At 37.8% G+C, this 25,761-nt stretch overlaps 20 non-coding genes and 60 pseudogenes across 20 annotated transcripts; all 80 read left to right on the top strand.

Annotated features, from left to right (window-relative positions):
• The first annotated feature begins 31 nt into the window (after window positions 1–31).
• LOC149601157 (5S ribosomal RNA) lies at window positions 32–150 on the top strand (annotated as a pseudogene).
• A 557-nt stretch (window positions 151–707) lies between these two features.
• On the top strand, window positions 708–826 carry LOC149601156 (5S ribosomal RNA). Its single transcript, XR_016379117.1, has one exon. It is a non-coding gene; the product is annotated as a 5S ribosomal RNA (ribosomal RNA).
• A 137-nt stretch (window positions 827–963) lies between these two features.
• On the top strand, window positions 964–1,066 carry LOC149601155 (5S ribosomal RNA; annotated as a pseudogene).
• Window positions 1,067–1,188: 122 nt separating this feature from the next.
• On the top strand, window positions 1,189–1,307 carry LOC149601154 (5S ribosomal RNA; annotated as a pseudogene).
• Window positions 1,308–1,444: 137 nt separating this feature from the next.
• Window positions 1,445–1,547, top strand: LOC149601153 (5S ribosomal RNA; annotated as a pseudogene).
• Window positions 1,548–1,669: 122 nt separating this feature from the next.
• Window positions 1,670–1,772, top strand: LOC149601152 (5S ribosomal RNA; annotated as a pseudogene).
• Window positions 1,773–1,894: 122 nt separating this feature from the next.
• Window positions 1,895–2,013, top strand: LOC149601151 (5S ribosomal RNA; annotated as a pseudogene).
• A 339-nt stretch (window positions 2,014–2,352) lies between these two features.
• Window positions 2,353–2,471, top strand: LOC149601150 (5S ribosomal RNA). The gene has a single exon (XR_016379116.1). It is a non-coding gene; the product is annotated as a 5S ribosomal RNA (ribosomal RNA).
• A 137-nt stretch (window positions 2,472–2,608) lies between these two features.
• Window positions 2,609–2,711, top strand: LOC149601149 (5S ribosomal RNA; annotated as a pseudogene).
• Window positions 2,712–2,833: 122 nt separating this feature from the next.
• On the top strand, window positions 2,834–2,952 carry LOC149601148 (5S ribosomal RNA; annotated as a pseudogene).
• Window positions 2,953–3,089: 137 nt separating this feature from the next.
• Window positions 3,090–3,192, top strand: LOC149601147 (5S ribosomal RNA; annotated as a pseudogene).
• A 122-nt stretch (window positions 3,193–3,314) lies between these two features.
• LOC149601146 (5S ribosomal RNA) lies at window positions 3,315–3,433 on the top strand. Its single transcript, XR_016379094.1, has one exon. It is a non-coding gene; the product is annotated as a 5S ribosomal RNA (ribosomal RNA).
• Window positions 3,434–3,570: 137 nt separating this feature from the next.
• On the top strand, window positions 3,571–3,673 carry LOC149601145 (5S ribosomal RNA; annotated as a pseudogene).
• A 122-nt stretch (window positions 3,674–3,795) lies between these two features.
• On the top strand, window positions 3,796–3,914 carry LOC149601144 (5S ribosomal RNA). Its single transcript, XR_016379036.1, has one exon. It is a non-coding gene; the product is annotated as a 5S ribosomal RNA (ribosomal RNA).
• Window positions 3,915–4,289: 375 nt separating this feature from the next.
• Window positions 4,290–4,392, top strand: LOC149601143 (5S ribosomal RNA; annotated as a pseudogene).
• A 122-nt stretch (window positions 4,393–4,514) lies between these two features.
• Window positions 4,515–4,617, top strand: LOC149601142 (5S ribosomal RNA; annotated as a pseudogene).
• Window positions 4,618–4,739: 122 nt separating this feature from the next.
• On the top strand, window positions 4,740–4,858 carry LOC149601141 (5S ribosomal RNA). Its single transcript, XR_016378418.1, has one exon. It is a non-coding gene; the product is annotated as a 5S ribosomal RNA (ribosomal RNA).
• A 135-nt stretch (window positions 4,859–4,993) lies between these two features.
• On the top strand, window positions 4,994–5,096 carry LOC149601140 (5S ribosomal RNA; annotated as a pseudogene).
• Window positions 5,097–5,218: 122 nt separating this feature from the next.
• On the top strand, window positions 5,219–5,337 carry LOC149601139 (5S ribosomal RNA; annotated as a pseudogene).
• Window positions 5,338–5,713: 376 nt separating this feature from the next.
• On the top strand, window positions 5,714–5,816 carry LOC149601138 (5S ribosomal RNA; annotated as a pseudogene).
• Window positions 5,817–5,938: 122 nt separating this feature from the next.
• On the top strand, window positions 5,939–6,041 carry LOC149601137 (5S ribosomal RNA; annotated as a pseudogene).
• A 122-nt stretch (window positions 6,042–6,163) lies between these two features.
• LOC149601136 (5S ribosomal RNA) lies at window positions 6,164–6,282 on the top strand (annotated as a pseudogene).
• A 136-nt stretch (window positions 6,283–6,418) lies between these two features.
• On the top strand, window positions 6,419–6,521 carry LOC149601135 (5S ribosomal RNA; annotated as a pseudogene).
• A 122-nt stretch (window positions 6,522–6,643) lies between these two features.
• Window positions 6,644–6,762, top strand: LOC149601134 (5S ribosomal RNA). Its single transcript, XR_016379075.1, has one exon. It is a non-coding gene; the product is annotated as a 5S ribosomal RNA (ribosomal RNA).
• A 135-nt stretch (window positions 6,763–6,897) lies between these two features.
• Window positions 6,898–7,000, top strand: LOC149601133 (5S ribosomal RNA; annotated as a pseudogene).
• Window positions 7,001–7,122: 122 nt separating this feature from the next.
• Window positions 7,123–7,225, top strand: LOC149601132 (5S ribosomal RNA; annotated as a pseudogene).
• A 122-nt stretch (window positions 7,226–7,347) lies between these two features.
• Window positions 7,348–7,466, top strand: LOC149601131 (5S ribosomal RNA; annotated as a pseudogene).
• Window positions 7,467–7,602: 136 nt separating this feature from the next.
• On the top strand, window positions 7,603–7,705 carry LOC149601130 (5S ribosomal RNA; annotated as a pseudogene).
• A 122-nt stretch (window positions 7,706–7,827) lies between these two features.
• Window positions 7,828–7,946, top strand: LOC149601129 (5S ribosomal RNA). Its single transcript, XR_016378408.1, has one exon. It is a non-coding gene; the product is annotated as a 5S ribosomal RNA (ribosomal RNA).
• Window positions 7,947–8,321: 375 nt separating this feature from the next.
• LOC149601128 (5S ribosomal RNA) lies at window positions 8,322–8,424 on the top strand (annotated as a pseudogene).
• A 122-nt stretch (window positions 8,425–8,546) lies between these two features.
• Window positions 8,547–8,649, top strand: LOC149601127 (5S ribosomal RNA; annotated as a pseudogene).
• A 122-nt stretch (window positions 8,650–8,771) lies between these two features.
• LOC149601126 (5S ribosomal RNA) lies at window positions 8,772–8,890 on the top strand (annotated as a pseudogene).
• A 356-nt stretch (window positions 8,891–9,246) lies between these two features.
• Window positions 9,247–9,349, top strand: LOC149601125 (5S ribosomal RNA; annotated as a pseudogene).
• Window positions 9,350–9,696: 347 nt separating this feature from the next.
• On the top strand, window positions 9,697–9,815 carry LOC149601124 (5S ribosomal RNA). The gene has a single exon (XR_016378417.1). It is a non-coding gene; the product is annotated as a 5S ribosomal RNA (ribosomal RNA).
• Window positions 9,816–9,951: 136 nt separating this feature from the next.
• On the top strand, window positions 9,952–10,054 carry LOC149601123 (5S ribosomal RNA; annotated as a pseudogene).
• Window positions 10,055–10,191: 137 nt separating this feature from the next.
• On the top strand, window positions 10,192–10,294 carry LOC149601122 (5S ribosomal RNA; annotated as a pseudogene).
• A 122-nt stretch (window positions 10,295–10,416) lies between these two features.
• On the top strand, window positions 10,417–10,535 carry LOC149601121 (5S ribosomal RNA). The gene has a single exon (XR_016378229.1). It is a non-coding gene; the product is annotated as a 5S ribosomal RNA (ribosomal RNA).
• Window positions 10,536–10,655: 120 nt separating this feature from the next.
• On the top strand, window positions 10,656–10,758 carry LOC149601120 (5S ribosomal RNA; annotated as a pseudogene).
• Window positions 10,759–10,880: 122 nt separating this feature from the next.
• Window positions 10,881–10,999, top strand: LOC149601119 (5S ribosomal RNA). The gene has a single exon (XR_016378733.1). It is a non-coding gene; the product is annotated as a 5S ribosomal RNA (ribosomal RNA).
• A 573-nt stretch (window positions 11,000–11,572) lies between these two features.
• On the top strand, window positions 11,573–11,675 carry LOC149601118 (5S ribosomal RNA; annotated as a pseudogene).
• A 122-nt stretch (window positions 11,676–11,797) lies between these two features.
• Window positions 11,798–11,900, top strand: LOC149601117 (5S ribosomal RNA; annotated as a pseudogene).
• A 122-nt stretch (window positions 11,901–12,022) lies between these two features.
• On the top strand, window positions 12,023–12,141 carry LOC149601116 (5S ribosomal RNA). The gene has a single exon (XR_016379074.1). It is a non-coding gene; the product is annotated as a 5S ribosomal RNA (ribosomal RNA).
• A 355-nt stretch (window positions 12,142–12,496) lies between these two features.
• Window positions 12,497–12,599, top strand: LOC149601115 (5S ribosomal RNA; annotated as a pseudogene).
• A 122-nt stretch (window positions 12,600–12,721) lies between these two features.
• On the top strand, window positions 12,722–12,840 carry LOC149601114 (5S ribosomal RNA). Its single transcript, XR_016379112.1, has one exon. It is a non-coding gene; the product is annotated as a 5S ribosomal RNA (ribosomal RNA).
• Window positions 12,841–12,977: 137 nt separating this feature from the next.
• LOC149601113 (5S ribosomal RNA) lies at window positions 12,978–13,080 on the top strand (annotated as a pseudogene).
• A 119-nt stretch (window positions 13,081–13,199) lies between these two features.
• LOC149601112 (5S ribosomal RNA) lies at window positions 13,200–13,318 on the top strand (annotated as a pseudogene).
• Window positions 13,319–13,674: 356 nt separating this feature from the next.
• Window positions 13,675–13,777, top strand: LOC149601111 (5S ribosomal RNA; annotated as a pseudogene).
• A 122-nt stretch (window positions 13,778–13,899) lies between these two features.
• Window positions 13,900–14,018, top strand: LOC149601110 (5S ribosomal RNA). Its single transcript, XR_016379111.1, has one exon. It is a non-coding gene; the product is annotated as a 5S ribosomal RNA (ribosomal RNA).
• Window positions 14,019–14,155: 137 nt separating this feature from the next.
• LOC149601109 (5S ribosomal RNA) lies at window positions 14,156–14,258 on the top strand (annotated as a pseudogene).
• Window positions 14,259–14,377: 119 nt separating this feature from the next.
• On the top strand, window positions 14,378–14,496 carry LOC149601108 (5S ribosomal RNA; annotated as a pseudogene).
• A 138-nt stretch (window positions 14,497–14,634) lies between these two features.
• Window positions 14,635–14,737, top strand: LOC149601107 (5S ribosomal RNA; annotated as a pseudogene).
• Window positions 14,738–14,859: 122 nt separating this feature from the next.
• Window positions 14,860–14,978, top strand: LOC149601106 (5S ribosomal RNA; annotated as a pseudogene).
• A 138-nt stretch (window positions 14,979–15,116) lies between these two features.
• LOC149601105 (5S ribosomal RNA) lies at window positions 15,117–15,219 on the top strand (annotated as a pseudogene).
• A 2,660-nt stretch (window positions 15,220–17,879) lies between these two features.
• Window positions 17,880–17,982, top strand: LOC149601104 (5S ribosomal RNA; annotated as a pseudogene).
• A 122-nt stretch (window positions 17,983–18,104) lies between these two features.
• On the top strand, window positions 18,105–18,223 carry LOC149601103 (5S ribosomal RNA; annotated as a pseudogene).
• A 361-nt stretch (window positions 18,224–18,584) lies between these two features.
• On the top strand, window positions 18,585–18,703 carry LOC149601102 (5S ribosomal RNA; annotated as a pseudogene).
• Window positions 18,704–19,066: 363 nt separating this feature from the next.
• LOC149601101 (5S ribosomal RNA) lies at window positions 19,067–19,185 on the top strand. Its single transcript, XR_016378667.1, has one exon. It is a non-coding gene; the product is annotated as a 5S ribosomal RNA (ribosomal RNA).
• Window positions 19,186–19,322: 137 nt separating this feature from the next.
• LOC149601100 (5S ribosomal RNA) lies at window positions 19,323–19,425 on the top strand (annotated as a pseudogene).
• Window positions 19,426–19,547: 122 nt separating this feature from the next.
• On the top strand, window positions 19,548–19,666 carry LOC149601099 (5S ribosomal RNA; annotated as a pseudogene).
• Window positions 19,667–20,028: 362 nt separating this feature from the next.
• Window positions 20,029–20,147, top strand: LOC149601098 (5S ribosomal RNA). The gene has a single exon (XR_016378666.1). It is a non-coding gene; the product is annotated as a 5S ribosomal RNA (ribosomal RNA).
• A 137-nt stretch (window positions 20,148–20,284) lies between these two features.
• LOC149601097 (5S ribosomal RNA) lies at window positions 20,285–20,387 on the top strand (annotated as a pseudogene).
• Window positions 20,388–20,509: 122 nt separating this feature from the next.
• Window positions 20,510–20,628, top strand: LOC149601096 (5S ribosomal RNA; annotated as a pseudogene).
• A 137-nt stretch (window positions 20,629–20,765) lies between these two features.
• Window positions 20,766–20,868, top strand: LOC149601095 (5S ribosomal RNA; annotated as a pseudogene).
• A 122-nt stretch (window positions 20,869–20,990) lies between these two features.
• Window positions 20,991–21,109, top strand: LOC149601094 (5S ribosomal RNA; annotated as a pseudogene).
• Window positions 21,110–21,471: 362 nt separating this feature from the next.
• On the top strand, window positions 21,472–21,590 carry LOC149601093 (5S ribosomal RNA). The gene has a single exon (XR_016378665.1). It is a non-coding gene; the product is annotated as a 5S ribosomal RNA (ribosomal RNA).
• Window positions 21,591–21,727: 137 nt separating this feature from the next.
• On the top strand, window positions 21,728–21,830 carry LOC149601092 (5S ribosomal RNA; annotated as a pseudogene).
• Window positions 21,831–21,952: 122 nt separating this feature from the next.
• Window positions 21,953–22,071, top strand: LOC149601091 (5S ribosomal RNA). Its single transcript, XR_016378664.1, has one exon. It is a non-coding gene; the product is annotated as a 5S ribosomal RNA (ribosomal RNA).
• Window positions 22,072–22,208: 137 nt separating this feature from the next.
• On the top strand, window positions 22,209–22,311 carry LOC149601090 (5S ribosomal RNA; annotated as a pseudogene).
• Window positions 22,312–22,433: 122 nt separating this feature from the next.
• Window positions 22,434–22,552, top strand: LOC149601089 (5S ribosomal RNA; annotated as a pseudogene).
• A 137-nt stretch (window positions 22,553–22,689) lies between these two features.
• On the top strand, window positions 22,690–22,792 carry LOC149601088 (5S ribosomal RNA; annotated as a pseudogene).
• Window positions 22,793–22,914: 122 nt separating this feature from the next.
• LOC149601087 (5S ribosomal RNA) lies at window positions 22,915–23,033 on the top strand (annotated as a pseudogene).
• Window positions 23,034–23,170: 137 nt separating this feature from the next.
• Window positions 23,171–23,273, top strand: LOC149601086 (5S ribosomal RNA; annotated as a pseudogene).
• A 122-nt stretch (window positions 23,274–23,395) lies between these two features.
• Window positions 23,396–23,514, top strand: LOC149601085 (5S ribosomal RNA; annotated as a pseudogene).
• Window positions 23,515–23,876: 362 nt separating this feature from the next.
• Window positions 23,877–23,995, top strand: LOC149601084 (5S ribosomal RNA). The gene has a single exon (XR_016378663.1). It is a non-coding gene; the product is annotated as a 5S ribosomal RNA (ribosomal RNA).
• Window positions 23,996–24,132: 137 nt separating this feature from the next.
• On the top strand, window positions 24,133–24,235 carry LOC149601083 (5S ribosomal RNA; annotated as a pseudogene).
• A 122-nt stretch (window positions 24,236–24,357) lies between these two features.
• Window positions 24,358–24,476, top strand: LOC149601082 (5S ribosomal RNA). Its single transcript, XR_016378662.1, has one exon. It is a non-coding gene; the product is annotated as a 5S ribosomal RNA (ribosomal RNA).
• A 137-nt stretch (window positions 24,477–24,613) lies between these two features.
• On the top strand, window positions 24,614–24,716 carry LOC149601081 (5S ribosomal RNA; annotated as a pseudogene).
• Window positions 24,717–24,838: 122 nt separating this feature from the next.
• Window positions 24,839–24,957, top strand: LOC149601080 (5S ribosomal RNA; annotated as a pseudogene).
• A 362-nt stretch (window positions 24,958–25,319) lies between these two features.
• Window positions 25,320–25,438, top strand: LOC149601079 (5S ribosomal RNA). The gene has a single exon (XR_016378661.1). It is a non-coding gene; the product is annotated as a 5S ribosomal RNA (ribosomal RNA).
• Window positions 25,439–25,575: 137 nt separating this feature from the next.
• LOC149601078 (5S ribosomal RNA) lies at window positions 25,576–25,678 on the top strand (annotated as a pseudogene).
• Window positions 25,679–25,761: the final 83 nt, after the last annotated feature.

Here is a 25,761-nt window from a genome sequence, read left to right as displayed (position 1 = left end):
AATTAAATTCAAATTATTAACTAGCACTCTCGGCAACGGCCATGTCACGCTGAATACACTGGTTCTCATCCGATCACCGAAGTTAAGCAGCGTTGAGCGCAGTCAGTACTTGGGAGGGAGACCGCTTAGGAACACTGCGGGCCGTTGGCTTTTTCACTTTTATTTCCTCTTTTAAATTCCACCAGATATGAAAAAAACAAACATATCTTCTTTTTGATATTGTTTTATGAAGACGAAAGTTAATTAAATTCAAATTATTAAATAGCACTTTCGCTAACGGCCATATCACGCTGAAAACACCGGTTCTCGTCCGATCTCCGAAGTTAAGTTGGGAGGGAGACCACTTAGGAACACTGCGTGCCTATGGCTTTTAATTTTTTTTCCTCTTTTAAATTCCAATAGATATGAAAAAAGCAAACATATTTTCTTTTTGTTATTGTTTTAAAAAGATGAAGGTTAATTTGTCTCACTTAATTTAAATTCGAATTATTATCTAGCACTCTCGGCAACGGCCATATCACGCTGAAAACACCGGTTCTCGTCCGATCACCGAAGTTAAGCAGCGTCGAGCGCAGTCAGTACTTGGAAACTCTTTTGTTTCCTCTTTTTAATTCCACCAGATATGAAAAAAGCAAACATATCTTATTTTTGTTATTGTTTTATAAAGATGAAGGTTAATTAAACTCAAATTATTAAATAGCACTCTCGGCAACGGCCATATCACGCTGAAAACACCGGTTCACGTCCGATCACCGAAGTTAAGCAGCGTCGAGCGCAGTCAGTACTTCGGAGGGAGACCACTTAGGAACACTGCGTGCCGTTGGCTTTTTCACATTTTTTTCCTCTTTTAAATTCCAATAGATTTCAAAAAAGCAAACATATTTTCTTTTTGTTATTGTTTTAGAAAGATGAAGGTTAATTTGTCTCACTTAATTTAAATTCGAATTATTAACTAGCACTCTCGGCAACGGCCATATCACGCTGAAAACATCGGTTCTCGTCCGATCACCGAAGTTAAGCAGCGTCGAGCGCAGTCAGTACTAGGGAATACTGCGTGCCGTTGGATTTTTCCTTTTTGTTTCCTCTTTTAAATTCCACCAGATATGAAAAAAGCAAACATATTTTCTTTTTGTTATTGTTTTATAAAAATGAAGGTTAATTAAATTCAAATTATTAACTAGCACTCTCGGAAACGGCCATATCACGCTGAATACACCGGTTCTCGTCCGATCACCGAAGTTAAGCAGCGTCGAGCGCAGTCAGTATTTGGGAGGGAGACCACTTAGGAACACTGCCGGCCGTAGGCTTTTTCACTTTTATTTCCTCTTTTAAATTCCACCAGATATGAAAAAAGCAAACTTATTTTCTTTTTGTTATTGTTTTAAAAAGATGAAGGTTAATTTGTCTCACTTAATTTAAATTCGAATTATTATCTAGCACTCTCGGCAACGGCCATATCACGCTGAAAACACCGGTTCTCGTCCGATCACCGAAGTTAAGCAGCATCGAGCGCAGTCAGTACTTGGGAACACTGCGTGCCGTTGGCTTTTTTCTTTTTGTTTCCTCTTTTAAATTCCACCAGATATGAAAAACCAACCATATCTTCTTTTGTGTTATTGTTTTATAAATATGAAGGTTAACTAAATTCGAATTATTAACTAGCACTCTCGGCAACGGCCATATCACGCTGAAAACCCCGGTTCTCCTCCGATCACCGAAGTTAAGCAGCGTCGAGCGCAGTCAGTACTTGGGAACACTGCGTGCCGTTGGCTTTTTCCTTTTTGTTTCCTCTTTTAAATCCCACCAGATATGAAAAAAGCAAACATATCTTCTTTTTGTTATTGTTTTATAAAGATGAAGGTTTAATAAATTCAAATTATTAACTAGCACTCTCGGCAACGGCCATATCACGCTGAATACACCGGTTCTCGTCCGATCACCGAAGTTAAGCAGCGTCGAGCGCAGTCAGTACTTAGGAGGGAGACCACTTAAGAACACTGCGTGCCGATGGCTTTTAATTTTTTTTTCCTCTTTTAAATTCCAATAGATATGAAAAAAGCAAACATATTTTCTTTTTGTTATTGTTTTAAAAAGATGAAGGTTAATTTGTCTCACTTAATTTAAATTCGAATTATTATCTAGCACTCTCGGCAATGGCCATATCACGCTGAAAACACCGGTTCTCGTCCGATCACCGAAGTTAAGCAGCGTCGAGCGCAGTCAGTACTTGGAAACTCTTTTGTTTCCTCTTTTAAATTCCACCAGATATGAAAAAAGCAAACATATCTTATTTTTGTTATTGTTTTATAAAGATGAAGGTTAATTAAACTCAAATTATTAAATAGCACTCTCGGCAACGGCCATATCACGCTGAAAACACCGGTTCACGTCCGATCACCGAAGTTAAGCAGCGTCGAGCGCAGTCAGTACTTCGGAGGGAGACCACTTAGGAACACTGCGTGCCGTTGGCTTTTTCACATTTTTTTCCTCTTTTAAATTCCAATAGATTTCAAAAAAGCAAACATATTTTCTTTTTGTTATTGTTTTAAAAAGATGAAGGTTAATTTGTCTCACTTAATTTAAATTCGAATTATTAACTAGCACTCTCGGCAACGGCCATATCACGCTGAAAACATCGGTTCTCGTCCGATCACCGAAGTTAAGCAGCGTCGAGCGCAGTCAGTACTAGGGAATACTGCGTGCCGTTGGATTTTTCCTTTTTGTTTCCTCTTTTAAATTCCACCAGATATGAAAAAAGCAAACATATTTTCTTTTTGTTATTGTTTTATAAAAATGAAGGTTAATTAAATTCAAATTATTAACTAGCACTCTCGGAAACGGCCATATCACGCTGAATACACCGGTTCTCGTCCGATCACCGAAGTTAAGCAGCGTCGAGCGCAGTCAGTATTTGGGAGGGAGACCACTTAGGAACACTGCCGGCCGTAGGCTTTTTCACTTTTATTTCCTCTTTTAAATTCCACCAGATATGAAAAAAGCAAACTTATTTTCTTTTTGTTATTGTTTTAAAAAGATGAAGGTTAATTTGTCTCACTTAATTTAAATTCGAATTATTATCTAGCACTCTCGGCAACGGCCATATCACGCTGAAAACACCGGTTCTCGTCCGATCACCGAAGTTCAGCAGCGTCGAGCGCAGTCAGTACTTGGAAACTCTGCGTGCCGTTGGCTTTTTCCCTTTTGTTTCCTCTTTTAAATTCCACCAGATATGAAAAAAGCAAACATATCTTATTTTTGTTATTGTTTTATAAAGATAAAGGTTAATTAAATTCAAATTATTAAGTAGCACTCTCGGCAACGGCCATATCACGCTGAAAACACCGGTTCACGTCCGATCACCGAAGTTAAGCAGCGTCGAGCGCAGTCAGTACTTGGGAGGGAGACCACTTAGGAACACTGCGTGCCGTTGGCTTTTTCACATTTTTTTCCTCTTTTAAATTCCAATAGATATGAAAAAAGCAAACATATTTTCTTTTTGTTATTGTTTTAAAAAGATGAAGGTTAATTTGTCTCACTTAATTTAAATTTGAATTATTAACTAGCACTCTCGGCAACGGCCATATCACGCTGAAAACACCGGTTCTCGTCCGATTACCGAAGTTAAGCAGCGTCGAGCGCAGTCAGTACTTGGGAACACAGCGCGCCGTTGGCTTTTTCACTTTTATTTCCTCTTTTAAATTCCACTAGATATGAAAAAAGCAAACATATCATCTTTTTGATATTGTTTTATAGAGATGAAAGTTAATTAAATTCAAATTATTAACTAGCACTCTCGGCAACGGCCATATCACGCTGAATACACCGGTTCTCGTCCGATCACCGAAGTTAAGCAGCGTCGAGCGCAGTCAGTACTTGGGAGGGAGACCACTTAGGAACACTGCGTGCCGTTGGCCTTTAATTTTTTTTCCTCTTTTAAATTCCAATAGATATGAAAAAAGCAAACATATTTTCTTTTTGTTATTGTTTTAAAAAGATGAAGGTTAATTTGTCTCACTTAATTTAAATTCGAATTATTATCTAGCACTCTCGGCAACGGCCATATCACGCTGAAAACACAGGTTCTCGTCCGATCACCGAAGTTAAGCAGCGTCGAGCGCAGTCAGTACTTGGAAACTCTGCGTGCCATTGGCTTTTTCACTTTTGTTTCCTCTTTTAAATTCCACCAGATATGAAAAAAGCAAACTTATTTTCTTTTTGTTATTGTTTTAAAAAGATGAAGGTTAATTTGTCTCACTTAATTTAAATTCAAATTATTATCTAGCACTCTCGGCAACGGCCATATCACGCTGAAAACACCGGTTCTCGTCCGATCACCGAAGTTAAGCAGCGTCGAGCGCAGTCAGTACTTGGGAACACAGCGTGCCGTTAACGTTTTCACTTTTATTTCCTCTTTTAAATTCCACTATATATGAAAAAAGCAAACATATCTTCTTTTTGATATTGTTTTATAGAGATGAAAGTTAATTAAATTCAAATTATTAACTAGCACTCTCGGCAACGGCCATATCACGCTGAATACAACGGTTCTCGTCCGATCACCGAAGTTAAGCAGCGTCGAGCGCAGTCAGTACTTGGGAACACAGCGTGCCGTTGGCTTTTTCCTTTTTGTTTCCTCTTTTAAATTCCACCAGATATGAAAAAAGCAAACATATCTTCTTTTTGTTATTGTTTTATAAAGATGAAGTTTAATTAAATTCAAATTATTAAATAGCACTCTCGGCAACGGCCATATCACACTGAAAACACCGGTTCTCGTCCGATCACCGAAGTTAAGCAGCGTCGAGCGCAGTCAGTACTCGGGAGGGAGACCACATAGGAACACTGCGTGCCGTTGGCTTTTTCAATTTTTTTCCTCTTTTAAATTCCAATAGATATGAAAAAAGCAAACTTATTTTCTTTTAGTTATTGTTTTAAAAGATGAAGGTTAATTTGTCTCACTTAATTTAAATTCGAATTATTATCTAGCACTCTCGGCAACGGCCATATCACGCTGAAAACACCGGTTCTCGTCCGATCACCGAAGTTAAGCAGCGTCGAGCGCAGTCAGTACTTGGAAACTCTGCGTGCCGTTGGCTTTTTCACTTTTGTTTCCTCTTTTAAATTCCACCAGATATGAAAAAAGCAAACATATCTTATTTTTGTTACTGTTTTATAAAGAAGAAGGTTCATTAAATTCAAATTATTAAATAACACTCTCGGCAACGGCCATATCACGCTGAAAACACCGGTTCACGTCCGATCACCGAAGTTAAGCAGCGTCGAGCGCAGTCAGTATTTGGGAGGGAGACGACTTAGGAACACTGCGTGCCGTTGGCGTTTTCACATTTTTTCCTCTTTTAAATTCCAATAGATATGAAAAAAGCAAACATATTTTCTTTTTGTTATTGTTTTAAAAAGATGAAGGTTAATTTGTCTCACTTAATTTAAATTCGAATTATTATCTAGCACTCTCGGCAACGGCCATATCACGCTGAAAACACAGGTTCTCGTCCGATCACCGAAGTTAAGCAGCGTCGAGCGCAGTCAGTACTTGGAAACTCTGCGTGCCATTGGCTTTTTCACTTTTGTTTCCTCTTTTAAATTCCACCAGATATGAAAAAAGCAAACTTATTTTCTTTTTGTTATTGTTTTAAAAAGATGAAGGTTAATTTGACTCACTTAATTTAAATTCGAATTATTATCTAGCACTCTCGGCAACGGCCATATCACGCTGAAAACACCGGTTCTCGTCCGATCACCGAAGTTAAGCAGCGTCGAGCGCAGTCAGTACTTGGGAACACAGCGTGCCGTTGGCTTTTTCACTTTTATTTCCTCTTTTAAATTCCACTATATATGAAAAAAGCAAACATATCTTCTTTTTGATATTGTTTTATAGAGATGAAAGTTAATTAAATTCAAATTATTAACTAGCACTCTCGGCAACGGCCATATCACGCTGAATACAACGGTTCTCGTCCGATCACCGAAGTTAAGCAGCGTCGAGCGCAGTCAGTACTTGGGAACACAGCGTGCCGTTGGCTTTTTCCTTTTTGTTTCCTCTTTTAAATTCCACCAGATATGAAAAAAGCAAACATATCTTCTTTTTGTTATTGTTTTATAAAGATGAAGGTTAATTAAATTCAAATTATTAAATAGCACTCTCGGCAACGGCCATATCACACTGAAAACAGCGGTTCTCGTCCGATCACCGAAGTTAAGCAGCGTCGAGCGCAGTCAGTACTCGGGAGGGAGACCACATAGGAACACTGCGTGCCGTTGGCTTTTTCAATTTTTTTTCCTCTTTTAAATTCCAATAGATATGAAAAAAGCAAACTTATTTTCTTTTAGTTATTGTTTTAAAAGATGAAGGTTAATTTGTCTCACTTAATTTAAATTCGAATTATTATCTAGCACTCTCGGCAACGGCCATATCACGCTGAAAACACCGGTTCTCGTCCGATCACCGAAGTTAAGCAGCGTCGAGCGCAGTCAGTACTTGGAAACTCTGCGTGCCGTTGGCTTTTTCACTTTTGTTTCCTCTTTTAAATTCCACCAGATATGAAAAAAGCAAACATATCTTATTTTTGTTATTGTTTTATAAAGAAGAAGGTTCATTAAATTCAAATTATTAAATAGCACTCTCGGCAACGGCCATATCACGCTGAAAACACCGGTTCACGTCCGATCACCGAAGTTAAGCAGCGTCGAGCGCAGTCAGTACTTGGGAGGGAGACCACTTAGGAACACTGCGTGCCGTTGGCCTTTAATTTTTTATCCTCTTTTAAATTCCAATAGATATGAAAAAAGCAAACATATTTTCTTTTTGTTATTGTCTTAAAAAGATGAAGGTTAATTTGTCTCACTTAATTTAAATTCGAATTATTATCTAGCACTCTCGGCAACGGCCATATCACGCTGAAAACACCGGTTCTCGTCCGATCACCGAAGTTAAGCAGCGTCGAGCGCAGTCAGTACTTGGGAACACAGCGTGCCGTTGGCTTTTTCACTTTTATTTCCTCTTTTAAATTCCACTATATATGAAAAAAGCAAACATATCTTCTTTTTGATATTGTTTTATAGAGATGAAAGTTAATTAAATTCAAATTATTAACTAGCACTCTCGGCAACGGCCATATCACGCTGAATACAACGGTTCTCGTCCGATCACCGAAGTTAAGCAGCGTCGAGCGCAGTCAGTACTTGGGAACACAGCGTGCCGTTGGCTTTTTCCTTTTTGTTTCCTCTTTTAAATTCCACCAGATATGAAAAAAGCAAACATATCTTCTTTTTGTTATTGTTTTATAAAGATGAAGGTTAATTAAATACAAATTATTAAATAGCACTCTCGGCAACGGCCATATCACACTGAAAACAGCGGTTCTCGTCCGATCACCGAAGTTAAGCAGCGTCGAGCGCAGTCAGTACTCGGGAGGGAGACCACATAGGAACACTGCGTGCCGTTGGCTTTTTCAATTTTTTTTCCTCTTTTAAATTCCAATAGATATGAAAAAAGCAAACTTATTTTCTTTTAGTTATTGTTTTAAAAGATGAAGGTTAATTTGTCTCACTTAATTTAAATTCGAATTATTATCTAGCACTCTCGGCAACGGCCATATCACGCTGAAAACACCGGTTCTCGTCCGATCACCGAAGTTAAGCAGCGTCGAGCGCAGTCAGTACTTGGAAACTCTGCGTGCCGTTGGCTTTTTCACTTTTGTTTCCTCTTTTAAATTCCACCAGATATGAAAAAAGCAAACATATCTTATTTTTGTTATTGTTTTATAAAGAAGAAGGTTCATTAAATTCAAATTATTAAATAGCACTCTCGGCAACGGCCATATCACGCTGAAAACACCGGTTCACGTCCGATCACCGAAGTTAAGCAGCGTCGAGCGCAGTCAGTACTTGGGAGGGAGACCACTTAGGAACACTGCGTGCCGTTGGGCTTTAATTTTTTATCCTCTTTTAAATTCCAATAGATATGAAAAAAGCAAACATATTTTCTTTTTGTTATTGTCTTAAAAAGATGAAGGTTAATTTGTCTCACTTAATTTAAATTCGAATTATTATCTAGCACTCTCGGCAACGGCCATATCACGCTGAAAACACAGGTTCTCGTCCGATCACCGAAGTTAAGCAGCGTCGAGCGCAGTCAGTACTTGGAAACTCTGCGTGCCATTGGCTTTTTCACTTTTGTTTCCTCTTTTAAATTCCACCAGATATGAAAAAAGCAAACTTATTTTCTTTTTGTTATTGTTTTAAAAAGATGAAGGTTAATTTGTCTCACTTAATTTAAATTCGAATTATTATCTAGCACTCTCGGCAACGGCCATATCACGCTGAAAACACCGGTTCTCGTCCGATCACCGAAGTTAAGCAGCGTCGAGCGCAGTCAGTACCTGGAAACTCTGCGTGCCGTTGGCTTTTTCACTTTTGTTTCCTCTTTTAAATTCCACCAGATATGAAAAAACCAAACATATCTTCTTTTTGTTATTGTTTTATAAAGATGAAGGTTAATTAAATTCAAATTATTAAATAGCACTCTCGGCAACGGCAATATCACGCTGAAAACACCGGTTCTCGTCCGATCACCGAAGTTAAGCAGCGTCGAGCGCAGTCAGTACTTGGAAACTCTGCGTGCCGTTGGCTTTTTCACTTTTGTTTCCTCTTTTAAATTCCACCAGATATGAAAAAACCAAACATATCTTCTTTTTGTTATTGTTTTATAAAGATGAAGGTTAATTAAATTCAAATTATTAAATAGCACTCTCGGCAACGGCCATATCACGCTGAAAACACCGGTTCACGTCCGATCATTGAAGTTAAGCAGCGTCGAGCGCAGTCAGTACTTGGGAGGGAGACCACTTAGGAACACTGCGTGCCGTTGGCTTTTTCACATTTTTTTTCCTCTTTTAAATTCCAATAGATATGAAAAAAGCATACATATTTTCTTTTTGTTATTGTTTTAAAAAGATGAAGGTTAATTTGTCTCACTTAATTTAAATTCGAATTATTAACTAGCACTCTCGGCTACGGCCAAATCACGCTGAAAACACCGGTTCTCGTCCGATCACCGAAGTTAAGCAGCGTCTAGCGCAGTTGGGAGCACTGCCAGCCGTTGGCTTTTTCCTTTTTGTTTCCTCTTCTAAATTCCACCAGATATGAAAAAACCAAACATATCTACTTTTAGTTATTGTTTTATAAATATGAAGGTTAATTAAATTCGAATTATTAACTAGCACTCTCGGCAACGGCCATATCACGCTGAAAACACCGGTTCTCGTCCGATTACCGAAGTTAAGCAGCGTCGAGCGCAGTCAGTACTTGGGAACACAGCGTGCCGTTGGCTTTTTCACTATTATTTCCTCTTTTAAATTCCACTAGATATGAAAAAAGCAAACATATCTTCTTTTTGATATTGTTTTATAGAGATGAAATTTAATTAAATTCAAATTATTAACTAGCACTCTCGGCAACGGCCAAATCACGCTGAATACAACGGTTCTCGTCCGATCACCGAAGTTAAGCAGCGTCGAGCGCAGTCAGTACTTGGGAACACAGCGTGCCGTTGGCTTTTTCCTTTTTGTTTCCTCTTTTAAATTCCACCAGATATGAAAAAAGCAAACATATCTTCTTTTTGTTATTGTTTTATAAAGATGAAGGTTAATTAAATTCAAATTATTAAATAGCACTCTCGGCAACGGCCATATCACACTGAAAACACCGGTTCTCGTCCGATCACCGAAGTTAAGCAGCGTCGAGCGCAGTCAGTACTCGGGAGGGAGACCACATAGGAACACTGCGTGCCGTTGGCTTTTTCAATTTTTTTTCCTCTTTTAAATTCCAATAGATATGAAAAAAGCAAACTTATTTTCTTTTAGTTATTGTTTTAAAAGATGAGGGTTAATTTGTCTCACTTAATTTAAATTCGAATTATTATCTAGCACTCTCGCCAACGGCCATATCACGCTGAAAACACCGGTTCTCGTCCGATCACCGAAGTTAAGCAGTGTCGAGCGCAGTCAGTACTTGGAAACTCTGCGTGCCGTTGGCTTTTTCACTTTTGTTTCCTCTTTTAAATTCCACCAGATATGAAAAAAGCAAACTTATTTTCATTTTGTTATTGTTTTAAAAAGATGAAGGTTAATTTGTCTCACTTAATTTAAATTCGAATTATTATCTAGCACTCTCGGCAACGGCCATATCACGCTGAAAACACCGGTTCTCGTCCGATTACCGAAGTTAAGCAGCGTCGAGCGCAGTCAGTACTTGGGAACACAGCGTGCCGTTGGCTTTTTCACTTTTATTTCCTCTTTTAAATTCCACTAGATATGAAAAAAGCAAACATATCTTCTTTTTGATATTGTTTTATAGAGATGAAAGTTAATTAAATTCAAATTATTAACTAGCACTCTCGGCAACGGCCATATCACGCTGAATACACTGGTTCTCGTCCGATCACCGAAGTTAAGCAGCGTCGAGCGCAGTCAGTACTTGGGAGGGAGACCACTTAGGAACACTGCGTGCCGTTGGCCTTTAATTTTTTTTCCTCTTTTAAATTCCAATAGATATGAAAAAAGCAAACATATTTTCTTTTTGTTATTGTTTTATAAATATGAAGGTTAATTAAATTCGAATTATTAACTAGCACTCTCGGCAACGGCCATATCACGCTGAAAACACCGGTTCTCGTCCGATTACCGAAGTTAAGCAGCGTCGAGCGCAGTCAGTACTTGGGAACACAGCGTGCCGTTGGCTTTTTCACTTTTATTTCCTCTTTTAAATTCCACTAGATATGAAAAAAGCAAACTTATTTTCTTTTTGTTATTGTTTTAAAAAGATGAAGGTTAATTAACTTCAAATTTTTAAATAGCACTCTTGGCAACGGCCATATCACGCTGAAAACACCGGTTCACGTCCGATCACCGAAGTTAAGCAGCCTCGAGCGCAGTCAGTACTTGGGAGGGAGACCACTTAGGAACACTGCGTGCCGTTGGCTTTTTCACATTTTTTTCCTCTTTTAAATTCCAATAGATATGAAAAAAGCAAACATATTTTCTTTTTGTTATTGTTTTAAAAAGATGAAGGTTAATTTGTCTCACTTAATTTAAATTCGAATTATTAACTAGCACTCTCGGCTACGGCCATAGCACGCTGAAAACACCGGTTCTCGTCCGATCACCGAAGTTAAGCAGCGTCTAGCGCAGTTGGGAGCACTGCGAGCCGTTGGCTTTTTCCTTTTTGTTTCCTCTTCTAAATTCCATCAGATATGAAAAAACCAAACATATCTACTTTTTGTTATTGTTTTATAAATATGAAGGTTAATTAAATTCGAATTATTAACTAGCACTCTCGGCTACGGCCAAATCACGCTGAAAACACCGGTTCTCGTCCGATCACCGAAGTTAAGCAGCGTCTAGCGCAGTTGGGAGCACTGCGAGCCGTTGGCTTTTTCCTTTTTGTTTCCTCTTCTAAATTCCACCAGATATGAAAAAACCAAACATATCTACTTTTTGTTATTGTTTTATAAATATGAAGGTTAATTAAATTCGAATTATTAACTAGCACTCTCGGCAACGGCCATATCACGCTGAAAACACCGGTTCTCGTCCGATTACCGAAGTTAAGCAGCGTCGAGCGCAGTCAGTACTTGGGAACACAGCGTGCCGTTGGCTTTTTCACTTTTATTTCCTCTTTTAAATTCCACTAGATATGAAAAAAGCAAACATATCTTCTTTTTGATATTGTTTTATAGAGATGAAAGTTAATTAAATTCAAATTATTAACTAGCACTCTCGGCAACGGCCAAATCACGCTGAATACACCGGTTCTCGTCCGATCACCGAAGTTAAGCAGCGTCGAGCGCAGTCAGTACTTGGAAACTCTGCGTGCCGTTGGCTTTTTCACTTTTGTTTCCTCTTTTAAATTCCACCAGATATGAAAAAAGCAAACATATCTTCTTTTTGTTATTGTTTTATAAAGATGAAGGTTAATTAACTTCAAATTATTAAATAGCACTCTCGGCAACGGCCATATCACGCTGAAAACACCGGTTCACGTCCGATCACCGAAGTTAAGCAGCGTCGAGCGCAGTCAGTACTTGGGAGGGAGACCACTTAGGAACACTGCGTGCCGTTGGCCTTTTCACATTTTTTTCCTCTTTAAAATTCCAATAGATATGAAAAAAGCAAACATATTTTCTTTTTGTTATTGTTTTAAAAAGATGAAGGTTAATTTGTCTCACTTAATTTAAATTCGAATTATTAACTAGCACTCTCGGCTACGGCCATATCACGCTGAAAACACCGGTTCTCGTCCGATCACCGAAGTTAAGCAGCGTCTAGCGCAGTTGGGAGCACTGCGAGCCGTTGGCTTTTTCCTTTTTGTTTCCTCTTCTAAATTCCACCAGATATGAAAAAACCAAACATATCTACTTTTTGTTATTGTTTTATAAATATGAAGGTTAATTAAATTCGAATTATTAACTAGCACTCTCGGCAACGGCCATATCACGCTGAAAACACCGGTTCTCGTCCGATTACCGAAGTTAAGCAGCGTCGAGCGCAGTCAGTACTTGGGAACACAGCGTGCCGTTGGCTTTTTCACTTTTATTTCCTCTTTTAAATTCCACTAGATATGAAAAAAGCAAACATATCTTCTTTTTGATATTGTTTTATAGAGATGAAAGTTAATTAAATTCATATTATTAACTAGCACTCTCGGCAACGGCCATATCACGCTGAATACACCGGTTCTCGTCCGATCACCGAAGTTAAGCAGCGTCGAGCGCAGACAGTACTTGGGAGGGAGACCACTTAGGAACACTGCGTGCCGTTGGCTTTTTCACATTTTTTTCCTCTTTAAAATTCCAATAGATATGAAAAAAGCAAACATATTTTCTTTTTGTTATTGTTTTAAAAAAATGAAGGTTAATTTGTCTCACTTAATTTAAATTCGAATTACTGTCTAGCACTCTCGGCAACGGCCATATCACGCTGAAAACACCGGTTCTCGTCCGATCACCGAAGTTAAGCAGCGTCGAGCGCAGTCAGTACCTGGAAACTCTGCGTGCCGTTGGCTTTTTCACTTTTGTTTCCTCTTTTAAATTCCACCAGATATGAAAAAAGCAAACATATCTTCTTTTTGTTGTTTTATAAAGTTGAAGATTAATTAAATTCAAATTATTAAATAGCACTCTTGGCAACGGCCATATCACGCTGAAAACACCGGTTCACGTCCGATCACCGAAGTTAAGCAGCGTCGAGCGCAGTCAGTACTTGGGAGGGAGACCACTTAGGAACACTGCGCACCGTTGGCTTTTCCACTTTTTTTTTCCTCTTTTAAATTCCAATAGATATGAGAAAAGCAAACATCTTTTCTTTTTGTTATTGTTTTAAAAAGATGAAGGTTAATTTGTCTCACTTAATTTAAATTCGAATTATTAACTAGCACTCTCGGCTACGGCCATATCACGCTGAAAACACCGGTTCTCGTCCGATCTCCGAAGTTAAGCAGCGTCGAGCGCAGTTGGGAGCACTGCGAGCCGTTGGCTTTTTCCTTTTTGTTTCCTCTTCTAAATTCCACCAGATATGAAAAAACCAAACATATCTACTTTTTGTTATTGTTTTATAAATATGAAGGTTAATTAAATTCGAATTATTAACTAGCACTCTCGGCAACGGCCATATCACGCTGAAAACACCGGTTCTCGTCCGATTACCGAAGTTAAGCAGCGTCGAGCGCAGTCAGTACTTGGGAACACAGCGTGCCGTTGGCTTTTTCACTTTTATTTCCTCTTTTAAATTCCACTAGATATGAAAAAAGCAAACATATCTTCTTTTTGATATTGTTTTATAGAGATGAAAGTTAATTAAATTCATATTATTAACTAGCACTCTCGGCAACGGCCATATCACGCTGAATACACCGGTTCTCGTCCGATCACCGAAGTTAAGCAGCGTCGAGCGCAGACAGTACTTGGGAGGGAGACCACTTAGGAACACTGCGTGCCGTTGGCTTTTTCACATTTTTTTCCTCTTTAAAATTCCAATAGATATGAAAAAAGCAAACATATTTTCTTTTTGTTATTGTTTTAAAAAAATGAAGGTTAATTTGTCTCACTTAATTTAAATTCGAATTACTGTCTAGCACTCTCGGCAACGGCCATATCACGCTGAAAACACCGGTTCTCGTCCGATCACCGAAGTTAAGCAGCGTCGAGCGCAGTCAGTACCTGGAAACTCTGCGTGCCGTTGGCTTTTTCACTTTTGTTTCCTCTTTTAAATTCCACCAGATATGAAAAAAGCAAACATATCTTCTTTTTGTTGTTTTATAAAGATGAAGATTAATTAAATTCAAATTATTAAATAGCACTCTTGGCAACGGCCATATCACGCTGAAAACACCGGTTCACGTCCGATCACCGAAGTTAAGCAGCGTCGAGCGCAGTCAGTACTTGGGAGGGAGACCACTTAGGAACACTGCGCACCGTTGGCTTTTCCACTTTTTTTTTCCTCTTTTAAATTCCAATAGATATGAGAAAAGCAAACATCTTTTCTTTTTGTTATTGTTTTAAAAAGATGAAGGTTAATTTGTCTCACTTAATTTAAATTCGAATTATTAACTAGCACTCTCGGCTACGGCCATATCACGCTGAAAACACCGGTTCTCGTCCGATCTCCGAAGTTAAGCAGCGTCGAGCGCAGTCAGTACTTGGAAACTCTGCGTGCCGTTGGCTTTTTCACTTTTGTTTCCTCTTTTAAATTCCACCAGATATGAAAAAAGCAAACATATCTTCTTTTTGTTATTGTTTTATAAAGATGAAGATTAATTAAATTCAAATTATTAAATTGCACTCTCGGCAACGGCCATATCACGCTGAAAACACCGGTTCACGTCCGATCACCGAAGTTAAGCAGCGTCGAGCGCAGTCAGTACTTGGGAGGGAGACCACTTAGGAACACTGCGTGCCCTTGGCTTTTTCACTTTTTTTTCCTCTTTTAAATTCCAATAGATATGAAAAAAGGAAAACATATTTTCTTTTTGTTATTGTTTTAAAAAGATGAAAGTTAATTTGTCTCACTTAATTTAAATTCGAATTATTATCTAGCACTCTCGGCAACGGCCATATCACGCTGAAAACGCCGGTTCTCGTCCGATCACCGAAGTTAAGCAGCGTCGAGCGCAGTCAGTACTTGGAAACTCTGCGTGCCGTTGGCTTTTTCACTATTATTTCCTCTTTTAAATTCCACCAGATATGAAAAAAGCAAACTTATTTTCTTTTTGTTATTGTTTTAAACAGATGAAGGTTAATTTGTCTCACTTAATTTAAATTCGAATTATCATCTAGCACTCTCGGCAACGGCCATATCACGCTGAAAACACCGGTTCTCGTCCGATCACCGAAGTTAAGCAGCGTCGAGCGTAGTCAGTACTTGGAAACTCAAATTCAAATTCAAATTCAAAAAATGTTTATTTTTTACTTTTCATTACATATACAGTTTGCTACGGGGCTAAGTCACATTGTGACTTGTAAGCCCCGTGCCTATCTGCTTTATTTAATACAACAATTTAATTTAATCAAATAAAAAATAGATTTAACAATGGTGTATTATAATAATTAGTGTTAAAGATCCATGAAAAAAGAATTAATGAATACCACTTAAAATTGAACAGTGGCATGGTATAATATAAAAAATTTAACAATTGGTTATACCAAAGGTGGCTTTAGAAAAACAAATTAAATATAAAAGTAAAGGTTTTATTATTTTTTTCTAGTATTATTGATTTTATAGTCTTTTTAAATCTAGTTAAAGTCGGTTTTGCTTGAATTTCAGGTGATATTGTGTAAATAATTTTATTCCCGTATAAAATATAGACGTGAATTTTTTTGAAGTGCTACATTTAGGTATATCTAATAGCTCTAGTGATCTAGTATGTCTATTTTTCTGCTTCATTTTTAGTAGGCTATTTTCCCGCCTAATGTTTGTGTATATGAAACATAAGCTATTATACTGTATACTCTTTTGTATGTTTAAAATTTTTGCCCTAGTAAAGTACTCTTGGGAATGGTCTCTAAATGATAAATTATATATTGATCTAATTGCCCTTTTTTTAGGATATGTATCCTATTTTTATTAGCTTTTGTTGTGTTGCCCCAGAATTGTATTCCATAGGAGAGCACCGAATTAAATAATGCGTGGTATATTTCAATTAGAATATTTCTGGGTACCATTTTTCTACAATGGTAAAGTAATCCATTCACTCGGGCTAATTTTGAGCTGGTTATATTAACATGACTGTCCCAGGTCAGGTGTTTATCAAAGTATAGGCCTAGATATTTGTATTTATCTACTATTTTAATTTTTTCCTTGTTAAGTTCGATACCATTTAGTACCCTACTGACATCTGTACCCCTATTATGGAATATTATGCATTCCGTCTTTTTTATATTAAGGAGAAGCCCATTATCTGTGATCCACTTAAATATCTTATCTAGGTAGTGGTTTGATTGATCTATTGCATTTATTGGGTTTGCGGATTTATATAAAAGGAGCGCGTCATCTGCGTACATGAACATGTGACCAGACGGTGCCTGTTTTATGAGGTCATTTATAAATAGATTAAATTTGAGTGGAGATATTATAGAGCCCTGCGGAACTCCAGACATTAATTGACTTGGCGCAGATAAATCCCTTCCCACTCTAGTGTAGCATTGTCTATTTTCTAGGTAGCTTTTTAGCCACGCACTTGCAGTTCCTCTGATCCCTTGTTTGTATAGTTTGTTTAGTTGATGTTCGTGATCTACACTATCGAAAGCTTTTCGCAGATCCAGAAAAACGCCCACACAGATTTCACTTTGATCAAGTGCTTCTAGTATATACTTGTATGCTCCCCCTAATGCTTCCATTGTACCATTTCCACTACGGAAACCAAATTGAAATTCCGATAATATGTTAAATTTCTCCACGAAGGAGTTGAGTCGCACGTGAAAGGCTTTATCAAATATTTTTGCTATAATAGATAGAAGTGAAATAGGGCGATAATTTGACGGCGTTTTTGGGTCGTCTTTTTTAAAAATTGGAACTATTATGGTTTTTTTAGATTTTCTGGATAGATACCTAGATTGAAGGATAAGTTAATTAGGTATTTAAGAGGGGTTATTATGCTTTCTAACACTATTTTCAGCGGTTTAGCTTTTATGCCGTCAAAGCCAGGCGACGAGTTATTTTGGAGAGAGTTAATTATGGTTACAAGTTCTGCTTCGTCGGTTTCGTACAGAGCCATTGTGTTGGGGTTTAGTTCGAGAAAGTTTAATGATCTAACATTAACTGGTTTAGATTCGTTGCTAGTAAAATATTCATTTAAATTATTAGGGTGTAATGTAATTTGTTCTGGGGTCATTTGACCTTTTCCCAATAGTTGATTTACAATTTGCTATTTTTCTTTATTCGTTTTTGAACCATATAACTTACTCCTGAAAAACTCATTACGGCTATTTCTAATAATATTGTTTGCTCGGTTTCTAAGATGTAGGTATTGATCTTTGTTCATATGTGAGGGCGATCTTCTAAACCTTTTTTGTGCTTTATGTTTATTCCTCAAAATTTCTTTTATATCGTCTGTTATCCACGAGTCTTTTCCTAATTTTATTGTCTTGTATGCAAAACTCATGTTATATTCGGCACTCATTTTTTCTTCGAAGAAATCATAAGCAGTATTAATGTCAGAGTTATTGTAACTCTGCGTGCCGTTGGCTTTTTCACTTTTATTCCTCTTTTAAATTCCACCAGATATGAAAAAAGCAAACATATCTTCTTTTTTATATTGTTTTATAAAGATGAAAGTTAATTAAATTCAAATTATTAACTAGCACTATCGGCAACGGCCATATCACGCTGAATACACCGGTTCTCGTCCGATCACCGAAGTTAAGCAGCGTCGAGCGCAGTCAGTACTGGGAAACTCTGCGTGCCGTTGGCTTTTTCACTTTTGTTTCCTCTTTCAAATTCCACCAGATATGAAAAAAGCAAACATATCTTCTTTTTGTTATTGTTTTATAAAGATGAAGATTAATTAAATTCAAATTATTAAATAGCACTCTCGGCAACGGCCATATCACGCTGAAAACACCGGTTCACGTCCGATCACCGAAGTTAAGCAGCGTCGAGCGCTGTCAGTACTTGGGAGGGAGGCCACTTAGGAACACTTCGTGCCGTTGGCTTTTTCACTTTTTTTTCCTCTTTTAAATTAAAATAGATATGAAAAAAGCAAACATATTTTCTTTTTGTTATTGTTTTAAAAAGATGAAGGTTAATTTGTCTCACTTAATTTAAATTCGAATTATTATCTAGCACTCTCGGCAACGGCCATATCACGCTGAAAACGCCGGTTCTCGTCCGATCACCGAATATAAGCAGCGTCAAGCGCAGTCAGTACTTGGAAACTCTGCGTGCCGTTGGCTTTTTCACTTTTATTTCCTCTTTTAAATTCCACCAGATATGAAAAAAGCAAACATATCTTCTTTTTATATTGTTTTATAAAGATGAAAGTTAATTAAATTCAAATTATTATCTAGAACTCTCGGCAACGGCTATATCACGCTGAATACACCGGTTCTCGTCCGATCACGTAAAATAAGCAGCGTCGAGCGCAGTCAGTACTTGGGAGGGAGACCGCTTAGGAACACTTCGTGCCGTTGGCTTTTTCACTTTTTTTTTCCTCTTTTAAATTCCAATAGATATGAAAAAAGCAAACTTATTTTCTTTTTGTTATTGTTTTAAAAAGATGAAGGTTAATTTGTCTCACTTAGTTTAAATTCGAATTATTATCTAGCACTCTCGGCTACGGCCATATCACGCTGAAAACACCGGTTCTCGTCCGATCACCGAAGTTAAGCAGCGTCTAGCGCAGTCAGTACTTGGAAACTCTGCGTGCCGTTGGCTTTTTCACTTTTGTTTCCTCTTTTAAATTCCACCAGATATGAAAAAAGCAAACATATCTTCTTTTTGTTATTGTTTTATAAAGATGAAGAATTATTAAATTCAAATTATTAAATAGCACTCTCGGCAACGGCCATATCACGCTGAAAACACCGGTTCACGTCCGATCACCGAAGTTAAGCAGCGTCGAGCGCAGTCAGTACTTGGGAGGGAGACCACTTAGGAACACTGAGTGCCGTTGGCTTTTTCACTTTTTTTTCCTCATTTAAATTAAAATAGATATGAAAAAAGCAAACATATTTTATTTTTGTTATTGTTTTAAAAAGATGAAGGTTAATTTGTCTCACTTAATTTAAATTCGAATTATTATCTAGCACTCTCGGCAACGGCCATATCACGCTGAAAACACCGGTTCTCGTCCGATCACCGAAGTTAAGCAGCGTCGAGCGCAGTCAGTACTTGGAAACTCTGCGTGCCGTTGGCTTTTTCACTTTTGTTTCCTCTTTCAAATTCCACCAGATATGAAAAAAGCAAACATATCTTCTTTTTGTTATTGTTTTATAAAGATGAAGATTAATTAAATTCAAATTATTAAATAGCACTCTCGGCAACGGCCATATCACGATGAAAACACCGGTTCACGTCCGATCACTGAAGTTAAGCAGCGTCGAGCGCTGTCAGTACTTGGGAGGGAGGCCACTTAGGAACACTGCGTGCCGTTGGCTTTTTCACTTTTTTTTCCTCTTTTAAATTAAAATAGATATGAAAAAAGCAAACATATTTTCTTTTTGTTATTGTTTAAAAAAGATGAAGGTTAATTTGTCTCACTTAATTTAAATTCGAATTATTATCTAGCACTCTCGGCTACGGCCATATCACGCTGAAAACACCGGTTCTCGTCCGATCACCGAAGTTAAGCAGCGTCTAGCGCAGTCAGTACTTGGAAACTCTGCGTGCCGTTGGCTTTTTCACTTTTGTTTCCTCTTTTAAATTCCACCAGATATGAAAAAAGCAAACATATCTTCTTTTTGTTATTGTTTTATAAAGATGAAGAATTATTAAATTCAAATTATTAAATAGCACTTTCGGCAACGGCCATATCACGCTGAAAACACCGGTTCACGTCCGATCACCGAAGTTAAGCAGCGTCGAGCGCAGTCAGTACTTGGGAGGGAGACCACTTAGGAACACTGAGTGCCGTTGGCTTTTTCACTTTTTTTTCCTCTTTTAAATTAAAATAGATATGAAAAAAGCAAACATATTTTCTTTTTGTTATTGTTTTAAAAAGATGAAGGTTAATTTGTCTCACTTAATTTAAATTCGAATTATTATCTAGCACTCTCGGCAACGGCCATATCACGCTGAAAACACCGGTTCTCGTCCGATCACCGAAGTTAAGCAGCGTCGAGCGCAGTCAGTACTTGGAAACTCTGCGTGCCGTTGGCTTTTTCACTTTTGTTTCCTCTTTCAAATTCCACCAGATATGAAAAAAGCAAACATATCTTCTTTTTGTTATTGTTTTATAAAGATGAAGATTAATTAAATTCAAATTATTAAATAGCACTCTCGGCAACGGCCATATCACGCTGAAAACACCGGTTCACGTCCGATCACCGAAGTTAAGCAGCGTCGAGCGCTGTCAGTACTTGGGAGGGAGGCCACTTAGGAACACTGCGTGCCGTTGGCTTTTTCACTTTTTTTTCCTCTTTTAAATTAAAATAGATATGAAAAAAGCAAACATATTTTCTTTTTGTTATTGTTTTAAAAAGATGAAGGTTAATTTGTCTCACTTAATTTAAATTCGAATTATTATCTAGCACTCTCGGCTACGGACATATCACGCTGAAAACACCGGTTCTCGTCCGATCACCGAAGTTAAGCAGCGTCGAGCGCAGTCAGTACTTGGAAACTCTGCGTGCCGTTGGCTTTTTCACTTTTGTTTCCTCTTTCAAATTCCACCAGATATGAAAAAAGCAAACATATCTTCTTTTTGTTATTGTTTTATAAAGATGAAGATTAATTAAATTCAAATTATTAAATAGCACTCTCGGCAACGGCCATATCACGATGAAAACACCGGTTCACGTCCGATCACCGAAGTTAAGCAGCGTCGAGCGCTGTCAGTACTTGGGAGGGAGGCCACTTAGGAACACTGCGTGCCGTTGGCTTTTTCACTTTTTTTTCCTCTTTTAAATTAAAATAGATATGAAAAAAGCAAACATATTTTCTTTTTGTTATTGTTTAAAAAAGATGAAGGTTAATTTGTCTCACTTAATTTAAATTCGAATTATTATCTAGCACTCTCGGCTACGGCCATATCACGCTGAAAACACCGGTTCTCGTCCGATCACCGAAGTTAAGCAGCGTCTAGCGCAGTCAGTACTTGGAAACTCTGCGTGCCGTTGGCTTTTTCACTTTTGTTTCCTCTTTTAAATTCCACCAGATATGAAAAAAGCAAACATATCTTCTTTTTGTTATTGTTTTATAAAGATGAAGAATTATTAAATTCAAATTATTAAATAGCACTTTCGGCAACGGCCATATCACGCTGAAAACACCGGTTCACGTCCGATCACCGAAGTTAAGCAGCGTCGAGCGCAGTCAGTACTTGGGAGGGAGACCACTTAGGAACACTGAGTGCCGTTGGCTTTTTCACTTTTTTTTCCTCTTTTAAATTAAAATAGATATGAAAAAAGCAAACATATTTTCTTTTTGTTATTGTTTTAAAAAGATGAAGGTTAATTTGTCTCACTTAATTTAAATTCGAATTATTATCTAGCACTCTCGGCAACGGCCATATCACGCTGAAAACACCGGTTCTCGTCCGATCACCGAAGTTAAGCAGCGTCGAGCGCAGTCAGTACTTGGAAACTCTGCGTGCCGTTGGCTTTTTCACTTTTGTTTCCTCTTTTAAATTCCACCAGATATGAAAAAAGCAAACATATCTTCTTTTTGTTATTGTTTTATAAAGATGAAGAATTATTAAATTCAAATTATTAAATAGCACTCTCGGCAACGGCCATATCACGCTGAAAACACCGGTTCACGTCCGATCACCGAAGTTAAGCAGCGTCGAGCGCAGTCAGTACTTGGGAGGGAGACCACTTAGGAACACTGAGTGCCGTTGGCTTTTTCACTTTTTTTTCCTCATTTAAATTAAAATAGATATGAAAAAAGCAAACATATTTTATTTTTGTTATTGTTTTAAAAAGATGAAGGTTAATTTGTCTCACTTAATTTAAATTCGAATTATTATCTAGCACTCTCGGCAACGGCCATATCACGCTGAAAACACCGGTTCTCGTCCGATCACCGAAGTTAAGCAGCGTCGAGCGCAGTCAGTACTTGGAAACTCTGCGTGCCGTTGGCTTTTTCACTTTTGTTTCCTCTTTCAAATTCCACCAGATATGAAAAAAGCAATCATATCTTCTTTTTGTTATTGTTTTATAAAGATGAAGATTAATTAAATTCAAATTATTAAATAGCACTCTCGGCAACGGCCATATCACGATGAAAACACCGGTTCACGTCCGATCACCGAAGTTAAGCAGCGTCGAGCGCAGTCAGTACTTGGGAGGGAGACCACTTAGGAACACTGAGTGCCGTTGGCTTTTTCACTTTTTTTTCCTCTTTTAAATTAAAATAGATATGAAAAAAGCAAACATATTTTCTTTTTGTTATTGTTTTAAAAAGATGAAGGTTAATTTGTCTCACTTAATTTAAATTCGAATTATTATCTAGCACTCTCGGCAACGGCCATATCACGCTGAAAACACCGGTTCTCGTCCGATCACCGAAGTTAAGCAGCGTCGAGCGCAGTCAGTACTTGGAAACTCTGCGTGCCGTTGGCTTTTTCACTTTTGTTTCCTCTTTCAAATTCCACCAGATATGAAAAAAGCAAACATATCTTCTTTTTGTTATTGTTTTATAAAGATGAAGATTAATTAAATTCAAATTATTAAATAGCACTCTCGGCAACGGCCATATCACGCTGAAAACACCGGTTCACGTCCGATCACCGAAGTTAAGCAGCGTCGAGCGCTGTCAGTACTTGGGAGGGAGGCCACTTAGGAACACTGCGTGCCGTTGGCTTTTTCACTTTTTTTTCCTCTTTTAAATTAAAATAGATATGAAAAAAGCAAACATATTTTCTTTTTGTTATTGTTTTAAAAAGATGAAGGTTAATTTGTCTCACTTAATTTAAATTCGAATTATTATCTAGCACTCTCGGCTACGGACATATCACGCTGAAAACACCGGTTCTCGTCCGATCACCGAAGTTAAGCAGCGTCGAGCGCAGTCAGTACTTGGAAACTCTGCGTGCCGTTGGCTTTTTCACTTTTGTTTCCTCTTTCAAATTCCACCAGATATGAAAAAAGCAAACATATCTTCTTTTTGTTATTGTTTTATAAAGATGAAGATTAATTAAATTCAAATTATTAAATAGCACTCTCGGCAACGGCCATATCACGATGAAAACACCGGTTCACGTCCGATCACCGAAGTTAAGCAGCGTCGAGCGCTGTCAGTACTTGGGAGGGAGGCCACTTAGGAACACTGCGTGCCGTTGGCTTTTTCACTTTTTTTTCCTCTTTTAAATTAAAATAGATATGAAAAAAGCAAACATATTTTCTTTTTGTTATTGTTTAAAAAAGATGAAGGTTAATTTGTCTCACTTAATTTAAATTCGAATTATTATCTAGCACTCTCGGCTACGGCCATATCACGCTGAAAACACCGGTTCTCGTCCGATCACCGAAGTTAAGCAGCGTCTAGCGCAGTCAGTACTTGGAAACTCTGCGTGCCGTTGGCTTTTTCACTTTTGTTTCCTCTTTTAAATTCCACCAGATATGAAAAAAGCAAACATATCTTCTTTTTGTTATTGTTTTATAAAGATGAAGAATTATTAAATTCAAATTATTAAATAGCACTTTCGGCAACGGCCATATCACGCTGAAAACACCGGTTCACGTCCGATCACCGAAGTTAAGCAGCGTCGAGCGCAGTCAGTACTTGGGAGGGAGACCACTTAGGAACACTGAGTGCCGTTGGCTTTTTCACTTTTTTTTCCTCTTTTAAATTAAAATAGATATGAAAAAAGCAAACATATTTTCTTTTTGTTATTGTTTTAAAAAGATGAAGGTTAATTTGTCTCACTTAATTTAAATTCGAATTATTATCTAGCACTCTCGGCAACGGCCATATCACGCTGAAAACACCGGTTCTCGTCCGATCACCGAAGTTAAGCAGCGTCGAGCGCAGTCAGTACTTGGAAACTCTGCGTGCCGTTGGCTTTTTCACTTTTGTTTCCTCTTTTAAATTCCACCAGATATGAAAAAAGCAAACATATCTTCTTTTTGTTATTGTTTTATAAAGATGAAGAATTATTAAATTCAAATTATTAAATAGCACTCTCGGCAACGGCCATATCACGCTGAAAACACCGGTTCACGTCCGATCACCGAAGTTAAGCAGCGTCGAGCGCAGTCAGTACTTGGGAGGGAGACCACTTAGGAACACTGAGTGCCGTTGGCTTTTTCACTTTTTTTTCCTCATTTAAATTAAAATAGATATGAAAAAAGCAAACATATTTTATTTTTGTTATTGTTTTAAAAAGATGAAGGTTAATTTGTCTCACTTAATTTAAATTCGAATTATTATCTAGCACTCTCGGCAACGGCCATATCACGCTGAAAACACCGGTTCTCGTCCGATCACCGAAGTTAAGCAGCGTCGAGCGCAGTCAGTACTTGGAAACTCTGCGTGCCGTTGGCTTTTTCACTTTTGTTTCCTCTTTCAAATTCCACCAGATATGAAAAAAGCAATCATATCTTCTTTTTGTTATTGTTTTATAAAGATGAAGATTAATTAAATTCAAATTATTAAATAGCACTCTCGGCAACGGCCATATCACGATGAAAACACCGGTTCACGTCCGATCACCGAAGTTAAGCAGCGTCGAGCGCTGTCAGTACTTGGGAGGGAGGCCACTTAGGAACACTGCGTGCCGTTGGCTTTTTCACTTTTTTTTCCTCTTTTAAATTAAAATAGATATGAAAAAAGCAAACATATTTTCTTTTTGTTATTGTTTAAAAAAGATGAAGGTTAATTTGTCTCACTTAATTTAAATTCGAATTATTATCTAGCACTCTCGGCTACGGCCATATCACGCTGAAAACACCGGTTCTCGTCCGATCACCGAAGTTAAGCAGCGTCTAGCGCAGTCAGTACTTGGAAACTCTGCGTGCCGTTGGCTTTTTCACTTTTGTTTCCTCTTTTAAATTCCACCAGATATGAAAAAAGCAAACATATCTTCTTTTTGTTATTGTTTTATAAAGATGAAGAATTATTAAATTCAAATTATTAAATAGCACTTTCGGCAACGGCCATATCACGCTGAAAACACCGGTTCACGTCCGATCACCGAAGTTAAGCAGCGTCGAGCGCAGTCAGTACTTGGGAGGGAGACCACTTAGGAACACTGAGTGCCGTTGGCTTTTTCACTTTTTTTTCCTCTTTTAAATTAAAATAGATATGAAAAAAGCAAACATATTTTCTTTTTGTTATTGTTTTAAAAAGATGAAGGTTAATTTGTCTCACTTAATTTAAATTCGAATTATTATCTAGCACTCTCGGCAACGGCCATATCACGCTGAAAACACCGGTTCTCGTCCGATCACCGAAGTTAAGCAGCGTCGAGCGCAGTCAGTACTTGGAAACTCTGCGTGCCGTTGGCTTTTTCACTTTTGTTTCCTCTTTCAAATTCCACCAGATATGAAAAAAGCAAACATATCTTCTTTTTGTTATTGTTTTATAAAGA

Source organism: Phalangium opilio, unplaced genomic scaffold (assembly GCF_054372755.1).
Source record: "Phalangium opilio isolate 3A_F unplaced genomic scaffold, DU_Popi_V2 ptg000360l_1, whole genome shotgun sequence".
NCBI classification, from domain to species: Eukaryota; Metazoa; Arthropoda; class Arachnida; order Opiliones; family Phalangiidae; genus Phalangium; species Phalangium opilio.
This window is presented reverse-complemented; position numbering and strand designations above follow the sequence as displayed.